Source organism: Epinephelus fuscoguttatus, linkage group LG16 (genome assembly GCF_011397635.1).
Source record: "Epinephelus fuscoguttatus linkage group LG16, E.fuscoguttatus.final_Chr_v1".
Lineage (NCBI taxonomy): Eukaryota > Metazoa > Chordata > Actinopteri > Perciformes > Serranidae > Epinephelus > Epinephelus fuscoguttatus.
In genome coordinates this window covers 20,446,656-20,459,733 of record NC_064767.1, presented here as the reverse complement: position 1 = coordinate 20,459,733, position 13,078 = coordinate 20,446,656, and the positions used below count along the sequence as shown (strand labels likewise).

General features: G+C 41.6%; 1 protein-coding gene and 1 pseudogene across 1 annotated transcript in view; both read right to left on the bottom strand.

Moving 5' to 3' along the window:
- The window catches only part of lzts2a (leucine zipper, putative tumor suppressor 2a), a 237,700-nt gene that overhangs the window by 82,459 nt on the left and 142,163 nt on the right, over positions 1–13,078 (bottom strand). The gene's annotated exons all lie outside the window — the stretch shown is intronic.
- LOC125903867 (semaphorin-4G-like) overlaps positions 1,130–13,078 on the bottom strand; it is a 52,722-nt pseudogene continuing 40,773 nt past the window's right edge.

The following is a 13,078-nucleotide window of genomic DNA, read 5'->3' as shown; positions in this document are numbered from 1 at the left end:
TATGAAACTGTATATATACTATGGACCCATAAAATGTTTAATGATGTCACTTGTTACCTGTTTGAAGGCACTGCAGACATGAGATGAAACATTATAATAAGGCGTCACCATGAGGCAATTTTTAACCATTTATGATGGATTGTGAGCCTCAGCTGCAGCCGTAAATCAGGGCTCAAAGCAGAGTTATGCTTTACTGTGTTGACAAATATTCTAACAATAATTCAAATTTTACCTGTCCTGCATATAAAGTAATTACCAACAAATCATTAACTGTGGCAGTCAGGGGTTATTGATTTAATTTCTTATTATTTTAACACCACATTTAAATGACTATTTGAATTATTAATATTGTCATTGATTAATAATTAAATGTGTCATTAATGATTGATATAAAACAAGGTAATGAATTCAGAAATCCTAAAACAAATATATGGTTAGTAATATTAAATAATGATTAGTTCACCATTTCTTAAAGATGGCTGGTGTAAAGTGAGCTGTCATGAGTTGAATATTATTTTGTGTTGGTTATTGCAACTGGTTAAGTCAGTATGAAAAGTGAGAACCTCGCAAACCAAATTCCTTCACTCTCCATGTCCATCTCCCTCAATATTTATAAAGTGTGAATGTCATGTTTTAAAAATGCATAGGCCATCTGCGCACTTGTCAGTGCAAACAAACTTTGGCTAGCTGCCCTCCAGTTTGGACCGAGCCAAATACGGCCACCACACGGCAGAAGTCTTCACATGTATTTATGTTCCCATGGGGCTCCGCTCCTCGATGGAGTCTGTGTCTTTTGCTTTGTGGATCAGGAGCTCTCTGCAGCTGAGCTCTCAGCCCTGATACTCGGATCAGACTACAGACTGACTGCAGAAGTCCTCCTGGGCAGTATTGAGGTGAGGTAGATTACACTTTCTTTCCATGTCATGCTCTGTCCTTCACTGGCATTTCTCATTCTCACTTGTTATGTGTTTGGGAATTAAGGTTGACAAGCAGCTCACAGGTGCAAAAAGAATGAACGCCTCATCATGGATTTGTAAAAAAAGAAAGAAAGAGAAGAAATCCAAAGAATTTAGTTCAGACTCTCTTATTGTTTTAGTCCTCAACAATAATGAGTCATATGACAGGCACTTCAGCACCAGGTAAGAACACAGCAGTCCTCCCACCACAGGGGGAGCGTCTCTACACAGAGCTCTCGCCTGGGCAGCAGCTGAGTGTGTTTCCTCTTCTCTAAAATCCTGTTGAGCTCCTCGGCAAAGGAGTAACAGAGCGGTGACGTGCTTTCAGACTCGCTCTGCGCAGCAGCACATAGCTGTTGCCATTCATCCTCCTTAAGACGCTGGGCAGCGTGGCCGACAGCCCGTTGGGGAAGTCACACTCTGTAGAGGGATGCTGTGGGGTTGGTGGGAGAGGAGGGGCTGGGGGAGGAGGCTCCTTATTGGGTGATGGGTGACCCTCACCTGGGACAATCTGGAGGAAGCCTCCATCCTGGATGTTGCCATTATGCTGCTTTGAACCTCCGTTACAAATGCCGTTGCCATTACAGTGGCTTGAGATGGTCTTCAGCTCCATGTGGGTGGAGTTCCTGTGCGGTTTTCTATTCCTGCTGTGTCTCTTACTGTTCGGGTAGACAGAAGCTGCAGCTCGTAATGAGTACTTCCCTCTGTTGCCCACTCGTAGGCAGAAGCCCACATAGACAAGGACCACAGTGAGGACCACACACAGGCCTCCGAGGATGGTGATGAGGGACAAGTACATGGCCTCCATATTCCTCGGGGACAGCAGCTCTGAGTGAGGAAGGAGAGGAGCCGGGGGCGGTGGCAGGGGCCTCTCAGAGGAGGGACGCTCAGTGGGTGCTGGCAGAGTAGCAAAGAAACTGTAGGGGTCTTCCGTTGGCTCAACGGGTGGAGGAGGGGGCAGGTCCAGGCGGATAGTGACATTGTAGGTAACTATGGCGACTTTGATGTTGTTCTCCACAGCGTAGCAGGTGTACAGCCCACTCTGGTCCTGCCGGGCCTCGATGATCAGCAGGCCATCTGTACCAGTTCTGAAGCCGGAGTTGAGGCCGTAGCCCTGCAGCTCGCTGCCATCCAGAGTCCAGAGGGGCGTCGCCAGGTTGGAGCTGAGCTCACACTGCAGCAGCACGTCATCACCCACGCACAGAGCGGCTCCGCATCACAACATCTGCAACACACATTAATACACATAAATTCCAACACCCATACTACCATTACTATTAAGTATGCCAGAAAAACATTTAGTGTGTCCCAATACATAGTATGTCAAATGCAGTATGCCAAAAATGCCAGAATGTCCTACTGCATCTGGTCGCATTTTGCAGTATGCAAGCAAGCAGGCATGCTCCTCTGGCTGTTCTGACCCACAGTCAGCAGAAGAGTCATCACATCTACTGAGCCGCAGACGGGTGACAGCCCTTTGACAGCTCATATTTTCCACTACAGATTGCAATGAATATGTGAGCAACAAGGTCCTAAGTTTAAGCCATATTATGATGAAGTATTATGTCCTGATTGTGTGCAATAACACACACTGTGTAAGGGCAGCTGCAGTGCATTTAAGTAAAAAGAGGAAGTGTGCAATTTACAATGCAGGATGAGTTTACAAGTGAAATCTTATGTTAGCATCTGACTCAATATATAAAGAACTTAACCCCATACTGAACTTAATATATGCTGTCCGTAGTTACTAAACATAAACATGAACTCCGATGCCATATTCTTTTACTCCTGCCATAATTTTACCTTGTACAGAGAGAGAACAATGAAGGGGCAGAAGATGCTACATTTTATTGGATTGAAATTGTGAAGAGAGAAGGCATTTGCCTGCCTTGAATATCAAACAGATTTCTCTCCAGAGATGGCAAAATGTGATTAAAGTAGGGAAGAGAGGATTTTGCCAACGCGGTGTGCATAATCAACTTTCAAAGAGGCCTTCATGCCATCTGATGACAACGATGCATCTTTCGAGTCCTTCCTAACATTCTCTATTTTTAATCTCCCTTTCATCATTCACTGCGATAAAAAGGAAACTTTTTTTGAAGCAGCAGCAGCACCTTGCTGCAGATGAGATTTCAGCGTACCGTCTTGTGTGTTTTCACATCCTCTGCTGCCTTGCTGGATGTCTTGAATTAAAGTGGATCTGTGAAAAGGGAGAAAACATAACAATAAGTATATTAGTGCAAGCATGTACTCACTGTAACATAAAACATCACAAGTATTGTTAGTCCAGGTACTGAGATCTCTTTGTGCTATATTCTGTCTCATATCATTTATTGTCTCCATAACAGCTTTGTACTGAGTAAGCAAATCTGTCAAGGTTTAATCAGCACACTTAAAGTACACAGCTGCATGTTTACGATCTCAGCCATCATCAAGTTTCTGCCAGTGTTGTGATTACTCAACAGTTCTGGGAGCTGACACTGTGACAGGGCAGTGCGATACTTGAGGTTTGTCAAATCAAACACACAAAAGGGCACCTGCAGCACTTTAATCATCTGATCCAATCACACACACACACACACACCCTCCACCACCCACCTGTCTGCTTGTGCCATTACGTCCACACACTGGGCTCCATTCCAGGCACAGTGAGGGTCCCTGGCAAAGATGCAGTCATAGCAGGAGGTGTATCTGCGACAGTTAGAGAGGGGAAGCTGTACCACACCTGATGGAGAGCCCACGTACACGCTCATCTTGAAGGGGACAAAGAGGATTTAAATACTATATGACCAAGGTCCCTCCTTAAATATGTATGTTCATGCAACAGTCAAACACCCTGTTTGATACCTGTTTTGCAGATAGCAGCAGGCTGTCAACAGGCTGGGGTTCCTCAAAGAGTTGAAGCTCCTCGATAATGTGCAGCTGACCCTCGATTTCTACAGCTTTATGTAACCAGCCTTCATCTGAGTGACATATACAAACACTGGAATTAAAAGGACCGCACCACGCAGTAGCCGGCACTACCAGCATGCATTTCTGTCAGCCAGTTTCCAAAACATCTCATTGTGTTTTAGATTGATTTTCTACCTTTTAGGCAGCCATTGATTTTAGGTCTTTTCAGTATGCAATATAAATTAACTTGCAAACACTTGAGACTTGCTTCAGACAGGCAATCCACTTCAATTTTGTTTCTTATCAAAGTTACAACATTGTTGACTCTGAGTGGAAATGCAGCCATTGAGGGAGGTTTACCCCTCTTCAGTGATCCAATCACAGGAGGACAGATCTAAGTGTGTCTGTTCACACCTGGCATAAGAATGTGTCTCCACATATGTCTGGAGTAACCACTTCTGATCAGATCTCATTTCCTCACTCTATATGCATATAAACACATACATCATTTCCATTTGCAAAGACCTAGCGCGTTGTTGTTTTCAAGCAGCGGGAGGTCTGTCGTTTTATACGCACTCCTCAAGTCCAGATTATGAATTAGTTTGCCTTGTGGGGACAGACTGCAGGAGATTGTGGATGATTTCAAAGAGAAACAGGAGCAGTGGGCAGTTTAATAAGAATATCTGACAATTTGGGTTTTTTTCATGCATGTAAAGTTTTAAAGTTTAACTGGGGCACAGCAGGATGTTCAGAGTGACAGCGGGATTCCTGTAATAAAGTAAACAAGCTAACAGCACTATCGACGGATCGGAAATGTGCAGCAACATATTTGCACCAACACTAGATATCAAACAAAAGCTAGAGACTGTGTCATATTAAGTTGTTGTGAGCTGTAAAGTCACCACTTCCAAGCAGAGGAGAGAAGATAATCTTATCTTAGAGCCATACAGTGGAAAGTTTCTCCTCCTCTGTGCCGCTGCATTGTGTCTACAGCGGTCTGTTCCAAACAGTAGCGTGAAAGTCAAGAGCGCTCACTCTGCAGCAAAATCTGGGGACCAAAATGTCCCCAGACTGCACAACACAGTGATTAGCTGAAAAAAAACTGCTCGACTTAAAGCTGTTTGATCCAACTGGGAGGGAGTCTCTGACTGATGATTCAAATCTCTGACTTTCAAGGGACAGCCCTATCTAATATTCCCATCATTTCCCCCCTACAACAAAGCAAAGGATTACTTAAATCGCAAAGGAGTTGTGGTAACACAGCAACACACACACACACACACACACACACACATACTTGTTTTTATTACTCCGTGGGGACCTAAAAATTGGACCTGAAATTTTTTTCACGGTGGGGACCTCACCTTAAAGAATCATTTTAAGGCAAAATTAATAGTCAAAATCAATTCTCTGATTTTTTTAAAGCACTTCTTACCAGAAAAGTCACCAAAATTCCCAAGTTTTTTCAAATTAATTTTTTCAGGTTTTTCTATTTCGCTGGGGACCCCTTTTTGGTGTCGTACCACAAACCACCACCAGGTGTCAGACAATTAAATTTACCAAACAGGGATTTTTTCTATTCACTTTTGAGTCTGTATAAGAGCAGAAATTAAAGTAAAATCCTTTGCAATCAGTGAAGATGATTATTTAGAAGAGAAAATGGTGCCTATATTGTAATTTCATGCTGTTTTTGCATGTATATTAAGCCAGCACAGTGTTGCAGTGATCAGTGCTGTGTCGACCCCTGTGTCTGAGAGGTGACCTGAGCAGGTGAACCTCACCCGCACCCTGTCAGCTGGGACGGGCACATATATGGACCAGTAAAGTCACAAATGGTGAAAAACTGAAAGTAAATACTTAAGTCAAGTACAGTAAGATGTGATTACTGGTATATAGGTACCAGCTAATGCAGTGTTATAATGCATGTCATCTTTGCTAACTCTCATTTAAATACAGACTTGAGCCGATAAAGCAGCATGCAGAATGAAGAAGAACAGAGCAGCATGAAGAGAGGACAGAGAAGCGAGAGAGGAGAGAAGAACAGAGCATGACAGGAGGAAGTTACACTATTTCAGTGTAGTTTGATGTGGTTAAAGCGTATGTGCAATGTAGATTTATCAATAAAGTACAGATGTAGCTGAAGGTCCATCCCTGTATATTTCTTACATATTCAATAATACAGCAGACTGTGAATAAGTATACTTAATAAACAATAACTGCATCTGAATGATCACCACTAGACACTAGCTGTGTTGGCCTAGTTGTACTGTTACCAGAGAAGCTACAAGAGCCAGATTGTGCATAAACAGAAATAACTGCATCTGTTAGCATTGGTTGTTAGAGCAACATGGACAAGTGACAGGAGAGGAGCAGAACATCATGAAGACAGGAGCAGAACAACATGGAGAAAAGCAGCATGGACAGGAGGAAAAACACAATGTCAGTGTAGTCACTGCTGTGATTACCTGTGGCACTCAGCCTGCGGCCTTGTGCCTATGACCCAGTCACACCAATGCTGATATTCAGCACAACACCTTGTAGCATTTCACAACTTTTCAGGTCTTTTAGGTTACCACTGTTCCAACTTTGAGGTTGGTATTAAATTCTTAATGAGGATATAATTTTTCAATACAATGATATTTCTCAGCTTGAACATTTGATATGTTGTCTTTGTGTCATTTTACTTAATAAACAGGTATATTTTTTTCTTTTGTACTGACAAGGGCGATTGTGCTGCACAGTGAATACCTCTACACAAAAGATACAGAATAAAATAGAAATAAATGAAATAGTGCCTTAACACAACGGTGTAAATACCATCCACAGCCTTGGATTGTGAAAGCCAAGTAATTAGCTTGCTGATAGATATGTTTCCTTGTATGAACTGCGTTAACCCACCATGTCATCATACTTCAGCTGCACTGTAAGATGAACATCACACTTGACCCTGCATTGTTTCAGAACCATCAGATATAAATGTAATTCACTCGACACAGGCCTGAATAGTGGCAGTCACTGCCACCAAAGAAGGCATTATGTAAACAGAAAAACAGCCAGAGGTTATCATGCCCTGGAGAAAGGGGAAAAGCAGCATGGACAGGAGGAAAAACACACTGTCAGTGTAGTCACTGGTGTGATTACCTGCAGCCTTGTGCCTATGACCAAGTCACACCAGTGCTGATATTCAGCACAACAGCATGACCTCAAGTGTGATATTGCTTAAGTAAAGATGACAGATATACTTGCATATGTAAACAATTAATACTTGAATTTGTGTATTGCTGAATGATGACTTCATAAAACTGCAATAAGAGAAGTGGTTTATTCAACCAAAACGGTTAAAGATGCACATCAAAAATATAAATGACAAAATGTAAATGGTGTGCATTTACCTACACCTGTTCTAATTCAACTCTGACTCTGACTCTAAAATAAACTATGAGCAGCAGCAGCAGCTCATCTCCCCCTTTTGGCAGCTTATTCAACCAACATGGTTAAAGATGCACATCAAAAAATTAATCACAGAACGAAATGCAAATGGTGTGCATTTACCTGCTGTCCAGCTCCGCCTTCAGAGCCCAGAGCTTGGAGCCTATCTTGCCAGAGCAAGATAGAAAACCTATTCTAACTCGACTCAACTTTTTCTTAACTCAAAATAAACTCAGAGCAGCAGCTCATCTCCCTCTTTGGCAGCTTATTCAACCAACACTGTTAAAGATGCACATCAAAAAATTAATCACAGAACGAAATGCAAATATTGTGCATTTTAACTTGGCAAGATAGAATACCTGTTCTAATTCAACTCAACTCTTTTTCTTAACTGAAAATAAATTCAGAGCAGCAGCAGCTTATCTCCCTCTTTGGCAGCATCAATTCGGTTTTGACATAGAACTTTACTGCTGTCCAGCTCCTGTCCTGTAGGGCCTGTGGAGACTCCTCAATACATCTCACGCAGTCTGCTTTTCCTGGAACCCTCCTGGACCTTATGAAGCTATTCAGCGTCTTCTCCACTGCCTGGACCTCCTCCTCCGACCACTTTCTTCTCCTTTGTGAAGAACCTGAATAAAATACAACAATAGCTTAATGTTCTTGAACACTGAACTCAAACTAATCAACATCGTTAAGAGCAGGTTCCTATTTCAACATTGGTGCAAATGCTTAAAAGTGCTTAAAAACAGTTGAGCAAAACTGGTTATACACAAAGAGGTTAACTGGTTTTACTGTTGAGGCTGATCAGAGTATAAAATACAGGCCATTGAACAGTTTCTACTTTGTACACAGAATCAGCTTTAACCACATTAAAACTTCAATCACCAAACACATTATTATTGACAGCTAGGATCAAGACTTTTAGATTAGACTTTGAAGAAGACCTCATGAGTGTTGAGATCAACAACCTCAGGTTTAACCAGGTAACCAGAGGGGTGTACTGTGAAGCCAGTTTAGTGGGATAGCGAGGTATGTTGAGTCTAAAGCCAGGCTTTCCTTTTATCACAAAGGTGGCCCTCTTTTAACCCGCTAGATCACCATGGTAACTTATGCTTAGCTATATGTTCAGAGTTTAAAATTAAAATCGGCTATAAAAGCGCGCTGTTTCACCATTTAACTCATTTACAGCGGTGCAACCTTAACTTTGAAAGTCCAGTGGAGCTGGATCAGAACCGAGCATTTGTACAAAGGAAGAGATCGTGTTGATCCACTGGTGTTTACTTTCTCTGAGCGTCTCCGTCTGTAGATGTTCAGCTGAGGGAATACGCTGCTCGACTGTTGAGCCGACTCCCGTCAGGAGCTCATTACGCTATATATATTTATACTACTGATGGTTCTGAAACAATGCAGGGTCAAGTGTCATTTTTATACTTTTATATAGGCCTAGCAGTCTGGGCCACTGAAATAAGTAGTGCGGTCGCAGCATTACAGATAATCAGATAGGTAATCAGTAAAGTTAATCATTTCACTTTGATGTGGCCATGAATAAATTAATTTCAATGTTTCGTCTGTTATATGGCAGTGTGGCCCAAACACAAATCTTGAATATGTCTATGCTATTTTCACAGTTAAAAAGGTCTTTGCTGCCATTGTACAGAGACAATAGGCTGAGATTTGCTTGTACTGCACCTAAAAAATTCACTGTATATTCATACGCACACCCAGCCTTGCTTTCATTAAAACACACTCACATTCTATAATTGTGATCAGTAAAATATATGAAAACAATATAAAACACAATTTAAAAATGACAGTTGTGGCTCTAGTTTATTTTGTTTAAATGGATAAATCTTCGTATTTAAAAGTACCGCAATGTTCAGCTGTCAGAAATTAAAATCAGCCTCCTCTCTTTACTTGTTATTCATTATCATATTTGCAGCAAAAGTGTAGCTGGCTGTGATCACGCTTTTTTATATCACTCATGCTCTCTCCATTAAAGCAACCTGCTCCTCTTGGCTGAAATCAGCGGCCGTGTGCGGAAGCAGAATCATATGACGCCAAACACCTCTTTTTATGTGAATGCACACAGAGCACAATGCTGAGAGTCGGACTTGACAAACCAAGTTGAGTTGGCTTTAGGTTTTGTTAAGCCAGAACATGAACACAAAGCCTGGCTATGTTGAGCCTCCTTCAGTACAGGCCTCAGACATGTCCATAACCTCATGTTCTACTATTTACTGTAGATGTTACCTTGAGCTGGAGGTGTGCTGTGCTTTCCACTGGTGGATCTCTCTCTCTCACTGGATTTATCTGGAAACACAACAGCTCTCTTAGTAAAAGAAGTAGTGAACCTGATGAATATGAAACCTTAATAACATACAACATTACTAGGTCTACAGATCTGTCTTAATGACTCCTAATGACTGATTAGCTGACACAGAACACTGAAACATCCTGAGGCTGTGACAGGAGCTCTCCTCAGGTATGAAACCTGTCCTGTCCTGAGCTGTCACACTGAAGGACAAAATAGTTCAGGTACAGTGTCAGACCTGCCGAAAGGAACAAACACTGGCAATGATGTGAAGAAGCCACCGTGATGATGTCATGACCAAGACCTCTATCTATTTTTCTCCATCTATGCTAACCAGCTAGCCCTGACCCATTCCATATTTTTACACCATTTTGACAGTAGATGCCGTATGAGTGAGTGTAGCATCTTGTCTCCCTCCTAGAGAAGAACAGCTTCCCAGAGCACAATGTTACCTACAGTTCCCAACTAGAATCACAGAAACGCTTAGAGGCTGCAGCTCCAAGAAAGTCCTATTTTCTTCACAGATGTCTGACCTTATTTGACGGCAAAAAAAAGAGGTGAAACAAGTAAATCTGGATGTGATTTTCCACAGCTGCTGCTGCAGCCTTTCTTCAGACCGGTGAGTAATCACTAATTTACTGACCAACATTTCAAGTGTCAAAGTTGTGATGTTGTCAACTGGGTTCAAGTATTTTGTAAAGTTTAATTCTGTTGGCTGTTGCCCAGCTAATTACATCAGTAACATGAGACTTAGTTTATAACTGACTGTACATTTGTACAGTCAGCCACAGCCGCATCCAGCCCGCCAAACCTTCGAATTCGCCTGCGACTGAGTTCAGCTAGTTTACGAATTATACTGTATTTCTCAGTCTGTGTGCGCTTGTAAGTCAATGTGCTGGGACACGCAAACACGCGGAAAGTATTTGTGTTGCCTGTGAGCCCCTGCATGCATGCTCAGAATTCATAAGCTGTAGCAGCACGCATTTGATGCACGTCTTTTTTCATGCATGTCCGCGGAGCACAGCTGTACGGTCTTTGCTGCCATTGTACAGAGACAATAGGCTATGAGATTTTCTTGTACTGCATCTAAAAAATTCACTGTATATTCATACGCACACCCAGCCTTGCTTTCAATAAAACACACTCGCATTCTATAATTGTGATCTGTAAAATACATGAAAACAATATAAAACACTATTTAAAAATGACAGTTGTTGCTCTAGTTTATTTTGTTTGTGTCCATAACCCTCATGTTCTACTATTTACTGTAGATGTTACCTTGAGCTGGAGGTGTGCTGTGCTTTCCACTGGTGGATCTCTCTCTCACTGGATTTATCTGGAAACACAACAGCTCTCTTAGTAAAAGAAGTAGTGAACCTGATGAATATGAAACCTTAATAACATAAAACATTACTAGGTCTACAGATGGCCTCGCCTGTGTCTCTCCTAATGTTTCCCACTGAGCTCTGCCCCATTTGAAAGAAGAAGAAGGAAGCTCATGTGTGGAAAGACATGGCCTCCAAGATGTAGAATGTGTGTTGTGGAAGAGAAACACACGTCAGGACCGATGACTTGTATCCTCAGAACAGACCTGTCCTGTGATTGTCAGCCTCCTTTCATATTTAAGCTGAAAATCACAGGGCATGTCTGAGGATATCATCATTTTATATACATGACAAACATCCAAATATGTGTATAAATAAAAATGATGTACTTATAGTAAAATAAAATATAAACAACTAAATAATAAGGCAAAAGGTGAACTTTATTTCAGTCTAGGCCTGTTTGAATGTCTGCCCCCAAGGATTCTGTTGCAAAAATTCTGGCCCTGCAGTAGACCCAGTGTTGATGGTGTCACCATATTGTGACTCTTTTTCATCACTGGGAGGAGATCAGGCAGGACTGAATGTTTAGGTTCCATCAGGAGCTCAGACAGTACATGAGGAGGCTCCAGGTGAGTAAAGATTCTGATGCTGGACCCTCTGCTCCAGAACCGGCTGGTTCAGGATCAGCTCTCACTCAGCTCCACTGCCTGTTTATTGGTTCTATAGTGCAAACAGTGATTTGTCATCATCTCTAGTTGTGAATACAGGAAATGAAACTTCAGCATTTCATAATTTTCAGACTGTTTCAACTGTTCATATTGTGCCTCTCAGCATATTCAACATTGCTACTGCATTTATTTAAACCTATATTTCCCTCACTATTCATTACAGACATGACATGTTTGGATATACAAACTATGATCTTGCCACACCAGACAAACTGGACAAACTATTCCACAAAGAGCCATGTGTTGTAGTTTTTTTCTACAACCAATCAAGAGCACACAGTTTAACAAATCAGCTGATTAAATGGGTCAAGTCTGGTGTGCTGTTGCTTGGTTGGAACAAAACCTGCAGCCACAGCCCTTGCCCATGCCTGTTCTAATTCCATGTCTGTATGAGGACCAGAATCAAGTCCAGTCCTGGTGGTGGACCAGCACCTGCTCCTTCTTCTTCTGTGTCTGGACTCAATCATCAACAACCACATAAGTACAGTACAGTGGCACTCTGGAGAATTATGCCTGCAGAGATATTGTCAGTGTGTGATCTTAGCATAGCAATGTCTAACTATATGTAATTTGGGGCTATTGCAGTATTTGCCTTTTATTGTTAATTTCCTGAGGTTTCTTGTGTCCTGCACTGAGCTGAATCTTAAGTGAATAAAAGCTGCTTTTCTAATTCTGCCTTTGTGATTATGTTATTATCCCTTGTCATCCTCAAGCTGCAATAGCTATGTATCTTTCAGTGTTATCAACATTTTTAACAATGTCAACAACAAATATACATATAAAGGATTCAAAAGAACATGATTACAACTGTATAAATGATACCTTTAAGAAGCATTTCAAATAACTATTTCCAATCTTTTAAATTCCACCAGTTAATAAATCTTTACTGTTATTTAAGAAATGTAAAAAAAAAATGCAATAAAAAATGCAATCAAAATAAATATGAAAAAAGAATAAAATTACTACCCAATAGTTGTCAGCTTACTTGATGAAGGACTGGAGGATGGTGAAGGTGTGGAGGACGTTGAAAGTCTGGAGGATGATGAAGGTGTGGAGGATGAAGGTCTGGAGGATGATGAAGGTGTGGAGGGCGTAGAAAATGATGTAGAAGCAGCCATCTGGTCGCTGCCTTCATCCAAGTCTGACTGGTCACTGTCCTGAGCTATTTCCTCTGAGGACCACAGTAACCACATGGATAAAAGTATTGAATACACATTCATCAGTACATGACAGCAACATCCCACAAGAGGGCAAAACGTAGGCTGCACAACTAAGAAGAATGTGAATATGATAAATTAAAGAGAGAAACAAATGAATACAGTTACCACAGAGGTTGTTTTACCTCATGGATCAATGGAGATCTCATCCAGAGTTTGTCCCTTGAACTCTGCCATTTTCCTCTTTCCAGGGCCATCAGCATTTTGCTGACCTTAGCCA